Below are 6,961 nucleotides of genomic sequence, written 5' to 3' on the forward strand. Positions count from 1 at the left end.
AATGGTAAAGCTGAGATGAAAAAAAAAGGAAATGTGATCTGGAACAAATCTCCAAAACTTTTTGCCTTGATGTATCCTTCAGAAGTAATTTTCAAAGTATGGAGTTTACTGAATAACCATAAGTGTTCCGCCCTCTGCCTCTCCATAGTTTATTCCACTGTCACACTCCCCCTCCCCCTCCCACATTGTGTCTGTGTTAGCTGTGTGTAACTGGTTGTGTGTAATGTGTGTTGGCTATGTGTTTTTACTGTGCAATGTGTGGGAGCTGTCTGTCTGTAAAGTGTAAGGATGTGATATGTGTGTAGTGTGTGTGTGTGCTCTGTCCCCTCCCCTCCTGCTTGTCTCTTTGCAGGGAGGGAGCTACGATCTGTCTGGGGCAAAAAACATGTTCTGGTTAACAGGTGCAATAGGCATTCCACACCCCTTAAAGGTACAAATATAACAGGACACTTTACAATTTTAAATAAATTGTTGCACATATAATGCAATATGACTATACATTAACAATGAGTGCAGGTGGACCGCAGCCCAACACCTGGTGTGAACATGCTTACCAGGAATCCCGTTGCCGGCCTTAGAAGGTACTGGAACCGAGGGCACAAGTGGTCAACTCATGCAGAGCCCGGGGCTGGCGGTGTAACATGATCCAGAATCCCTCTTACATCGAGCTTACCACAACCAGGTCAGAGGCACAAGCAAGTAAGATCAGAGACCCTGCAGGCCGAGCAGCACGCCGCAACTAACAGCCCGCTGAAGCCAGACCCGTGGGACAAGGTGACTTCCCCAAAGAAACTCCGGAGATGATCCTTACCCTGCTCTAACGTTACCTAGTGAGACATTAAGCCTGTTATATTTTTTGATGATATAGCCTAGTGTCCTGTGTTCTGGACTGTCCCATTCACAAAGAAGGCAAATTCATGTTGCAGCTGATATCGGTTAGTTAGCTTGACTCCCTAACTACTAGGCACCCAATGCAACTGCTGTGTTCCATTACTCTGTTTTGACTCTTCTTTGTTTTCACTGGCTTTTAGTTTATGTCCTCTTGTTGGGTGAAGGTCCCCAAAGTGTTGAGCTCTCATACTCACAATAACACGCAGCAAGCCTTAAATCTATACTATACCTGAGCACCCTATGACAGTCCTCCCTATCGCTGCGATGACCAGCTTCTAGATTAGCTGGGGGGACATACATATATAGCATTACTCTTATTACACTGTAAAAAAAAAGTGCAAGTTTATCAAGCTATGACACTTTTTTTATATGTGATATTTTCGGCTTGGAAAGGTTGTTATTGCCAAGTGAATCTTACTGTATAACTACGCACAAACAAAAATAAAGAATAAAAAAAAAAGTAACTATATGGCAGAGCAGAGAAGTCACATGGCACTAAAATACCCAAATCAAACAAAAGGAAGCTGACCAAAACAGCTACAAATCCCAGGCAACAGCGGTGGAACCGACATGGGAGGTAAAAATAAAAAACAAAAGCCCGACCAGCCATGACTTGGCCTCAATATCGGAGCCATGTGGAGACAGGCCCATGGAGCGACTGGGCCCAAAATGTCCGATTACCCAGAGAATTACTCCGATCTGTCGGACGACTTCTCCCAGGGGGAGGACACACACAACTCTCCTGGCCTACTGGTAACAACAGTCAAGCCAACGGACCCCATGAATGCACCAGTCCCTACAGCGGTGCTCAAGGTGCTGCTGGCAGGCCTATAGATCACAATGCAGTCAGATGTGGCGAGCCTCCGAATGGACCTCCAGGGAATAACCGGGATACTAGGCACCCTGGAAGATACTTCCGCTACCACAGCTGCCCACATTACCTCCATGCAACAGGAGATACAGGGTCTGCAGAACAAAACGGAGGTTCGCCGCACTGGAGGACGGACGCAGAGAAGCCAACTTAAAGGTACGGGGAGTAGCTGACGACATGCCGGCAGAAGAACTGCCGCATTTTGTACGAAGGCTCCTGGCCATAGGCCTAGATGGCGTCCACAGAGCCCCTAAACCGGCCAAAGCCCCAACAGCAGCCTCACAGGATATCATAATCTGCTTCCAGCGAAGGGAGGACAGAGCTGCAACTATGGCGGCGGTCAAAAATTATGCCCAGTACTCCTTTGAAACTATGTCCCTCTCCTCTTTCACAGACCTGTTCGGCAGTACCCTGGCCTGGAGGTCGTTTAAGCCATTTACTACGCTTCTTCAGCAACAAGGCACAACAAATAGATGGCGCCTCAACCGCTCCCTGCAGGGAGCTCAGGACTTACTACCCATACTGGGACTACCCCAGGATGCTATACGTCCCACGGCACACTCCGAGACCACCAAACTATGACACAGGTGGGATCCAGAAAAGGTGAAAACCTTCGCAACGGCCCGGACACGGCTCCCCGGCTGAAAACCCAACGTGAAAGCTCCCAGGGATATGTAAATCGCGACAAGTTATGGCCGGGACTGTTTGACCACACCACAACAGAATGAACTCTTTACGACCCCTCAGTTGTTTGGGCTGTTTTGCTTATTTTTGAGTTTCTCATTATTAACACACAAGTAGATGATGCCAGCTATCTGCATGTATTACACATATGCAAATCTCACCCATCATGTTAATTTTCTCCCTTCCCCCCATCCTCCCCCCTGTCTGCCCTAAGCGACTACAGGACAACACATACTTCTAAACGGTAGACAGACAGGTCTATCTCACACCCAGCAACCAGATACTTCCCAAGCCCACCACCTCCTGGAACAGCTTACTAAAAGCATAGTCGGGTTCACTTTATGGCACACAAACTCACTGAGCATACTAAACCAATTAGCTTGACACACACCAGGTATCAAAAGGTTACTTTAAAGCCATTGTCATATGCATATTTAAGTACACATCAGTCACTCTACTGCTATTATCACTAATCTGCTTTACCATTTGTACCTATTTCCTTTAGTTAACTTAACTATTGCTAGCCTGTTATATCTAAAAAACATAAAATGTGCAACCTCTTAGTTAAGCCAATGAAATGTTATGGAATTGCTTGCATTCGCTGTCGTGGCGCTGCAAGCGTGTCTGTAATCATATGCACAAGAAAAATAAAGAATATATATTATTTTTTTTTTAAACTTAACTATATAATGAATCCAGTCTTCTAATTTTATTTAGAGTGTTTGCCTTTAATACATTTGTACCAAGCTTTTATATATATTATATTATTTTAGGAGTTACAAAAATACAAAGACACGTGTGGATAAGATTTGGTGTTTAGTGAATAAACTGGTCAGATAAATTTGCTACAATTCAATATTTAGTGAATTAGTGATCCAGAGGAAGGCGAAAAAACCTGGACATACAATGGGTAAAATATCCAAGTAAAATATTCCATCCTGACCTGATATTAAGGTGATCGGTTACAAGTCTGTCCCTGGATCTGTATTCAATGTATTTCATATGAATCATTTACCCCATACATTACCATCCTCTTCAGATCCTGTCTAGGTCCATGCAGCAGATTATCCAGAAGGTTTTGGATTGTTCTGATGAGTTTCTGTTTAGCCTGTAGTCCCAGCTCCACACTGACTGGCTTCAGATTGGTCAAACTCTTGTTAGATACTCTCAGATTATTATGATGCATGATGACATCACTGCTTAGTGGTATCCTTATAAAGTAAATAGGCACATCAAATGTCTTGGGTTTATTTATCCTTAATAGTTGTCTATTACCACAAATATTGTATATCGTAAAAATTGTATATAAAAATAAGTCTGTACAATATTGGTTTTTTATTTTATGATTTTATTTGTATTTTTCAGTGACAATTTAATCAAAATTACTCTAATTGTTTGAAATGGTTTGGGAGTGGAACACTGCTTTACGTATTCAAAGACAAATAGCTTTAACTATCCAAACATAAACCAAAGATAATCATCTATAGTCAGGGCCAGATTAAGAGCCCAGTGGGCCTGTTGCTGGTAATTATGATGGGCCTAATTACAAAATCTTATCGACCAAAAACACTAAAACATTCCTACCTCTCAAGCGTTATGTATCTAATGGAGATGGTGCTGGATGCAGCTATTCGAAAACACATACCCTATGCTAATCTCATGCTTTCATCTTTCAAGTAAATCAATACCTCCTAAAAGCAGTGTCTAATAAAGCAGGAAGTCTATGGACGGGGTAAAAGGGTGGGCCACTGATGCAAATCACATAACAAGAACTGCCGAAAGAGGCGAGCATACCCAAAAAGGGGGCATGTCTGTGTCCCCATGTTTCCCAGTCCCCTAGTGTCTGCGTCCCCAGGTCTCTCAGTGTCCCCATGCCACTAGGACACTAGGGGACATTGAGAGACATTGGGACACTGGGATACATGGGGACACTGAGATACTAGGGAAAACTGGGAGACCTGGGGACACAGACACTTGAGGACACTGGGAGACATGGGGACACTGGGTGACTTTGAAACATGAGGGGACACTGGGAGAAATGGGGCACTGAGTGAGTGCCTGAAATTTTTTTCATTTAAACTAGGGGACACTGAGACACTTGGGGGCACTGGGAGACTAGGGGACACTGAGACACTAAGGACACTGAGAGACACCAGGGACACTGGGAGACATGGGGCACTGAGACACTGTGATACATAGGGGACATTGTGATACATAGGGGACACTGGGAGACTAAGGGGCTTTGGGAGACTAGGAAACACAGACACTAGGGACACTGGCACACTACGGACACTGAGATACTAGGGACACTGGCTGGGAGACATGGGGACACTGGGAGTGCTCCATGTCTCCTAGGTCCCCATGTCTCAGTATCCCCATGTCACCCAGTGTCTCCTAGTGTTTGTATCCCCATGTCTCCCAGTGTCCCTTAGAGTCTGTGTCTCCATGTCTCCCAGTGTCCCCATGACACTAGGGGACACTTAGAGACATTGGGACACTGTGAGACATGGGAACACTGTGAGACATGGGAACACTGAGAGACTAGGGTACACTGAGAGACTAGGGGCATAGACACTAGGGACACTGAGAGACACCAGGGACAATGGGAGACATGGGGACACTGGCTGGGAGACATGGGGACACTGAGAGACTAGGGGCCACTGTGTCCCTTGTGTCTCAGTGTCCCCATGTCTCTTAGTGTCCAAATGTCTTAGGGTCCCCAAGTCTCTCACGTCCCCATGTCTCAATGTTTCCCCTAGTATCTTAGTGTCCTCAGGTCTCCAAGTGCCTCCTAGTGTCTCAGTATCACCAAGTGCCCCTATGTCTCTCAGTTTCCCCTAGTGTCTGTGTCCCAGGTCTCCCAGTGCCCCATAGTGTCCCTATGTCTCCCAGTCTCCCCTAGTATCTCAGCGTCCCCATGTCTCACTGTGTCCATATGTCTCAGTGTCCCCTAGTGTCTCCAAGTGTCCCATAGTGCCTGTGTCCCCATGTCTCCCTGCAACCTTCCCCCCATCCCACACTTACCTGAGTTGTTGACTGTCTCTGCAGGTTCATAGCTGCTGTCTGGACTCTCTGTGCAGAGCTGCTCCCCGCGGATCAGTGAGTAGAGCAGGGAGGGAGATGCTGTAACTTCTTATCTTTGCCTCTCTCTCCACGCACACAGCGACCCCTACTGGCTGATGCTGGTATTGCACAATAATCTCTGTTTATACTGAGACTGCAATACCGGCACTGGCTAGGCAGCCTCAAATACCTGAGAAATACTTCTGAGAAATATCTGGCAACCCTAAGAAATACCTGAGAAATACCTGGCAACCCTAAGAAGTGTGTAAAAAAAAATGTTTTTTGTTTTTTTAAATCATTGGGCCTATTCCATGGGCTTGGGCCTGGAGCTACAGCTCCATCAGCCCCTATGTTAATCCGGTCCTAGCCATAACCCAATGTTAAATTGAATGTTTTCAATTGAAATCTTAAATATTGTATTAACGGACCACACTTTAAAAAAACCAAAAACATATTTGCATTCATGTATTCATTGGAGGTATAGTCTAAAATAGAAAAAAACGGAAGTTCTTAATACTGCAACATTTGTAAGCCTCTCCCCTTTTTCCTGGAAGAGACTTTCCGTCTGAGGTCTGTGAGGGAGGGGGAGGCAGGCACGCTCATGCTCAAGTAGAGCATGCCTGCAACTTCCGTTAGCTCAGGGGAGCTAACGAAAGTAGGAATTTATCCTATCTGGCTGTTTGATTGACAGCCAGGGGGAGATCCCTAGTTAATTTATAATAGTGCTGATTTCTCATAGGGTTCTCATGGGTAGCAAGCTGAAGTGCTTTTGGGGTGTGGAGTGGCCCTTTAAATTTGCTCTGCTCACAGCGCTGGAACATATGGAGTGTGAGTCAAAACTCAGAAACTAGTAATGAACATGTTAGATAACTATCATTACCATTGTGCAATAGACCAATAAATGCAGTATGCCACAGGTACACCCAATAAGCTACTATATAACAGCAATGATCTCTCTCACACTCTCTCCATCTCTTATATTTTGGTTTGATTGAAACTATTTGCAAAATAGAAACTTCTTCTATTCCCATGTAACTTAAAATGATCAAAGGCAGACAAAGAATATTACATGTTTGAATGGTCATTTTTAATTTTAAAAAAAATCACGAGTGGGGAGCAAAATTCTACCTTCAACTCATTTATTCATCATTTCATTACAAATTAATGAAAGATAAACCCTTCACACAGGAAAGAAAAACAGATGATAAGTTAATTGTCTTGGTTAACCGAGTGAGCAACATAGCACACCCATCTTCTTTACAAATATATAAATAGTGAAAATGTCTAAAGGGTCCACTCTTAACAGCTTACTTACAGTGTGATGGGTGAGTGATAAAAATAGGAGCAGTTATTTTCCTTCCATCCCATGAGTTGTAGGGTGAGAGAAAATAATTAACCATCTTATCCAGGTCAGTTGGAAATAATATGGTACAAAAAAGGGAATCTAAATAA

This window comes from Pelobates fuscus, chromosome 7 (assembly GCF_036172605.1).
Source record: "Pelobates fuscus isolate aPelFus1 chromosome 7, aPelFus1.pri, whole genome shotgun sequence".
NCBI classification, from domain to species: domain Eukaryota; kingdom Metazoa; phylum Chordata; class Amphibia; order Anura; family Pelobatidae; genus Pelobates; species Pelobates fuscus.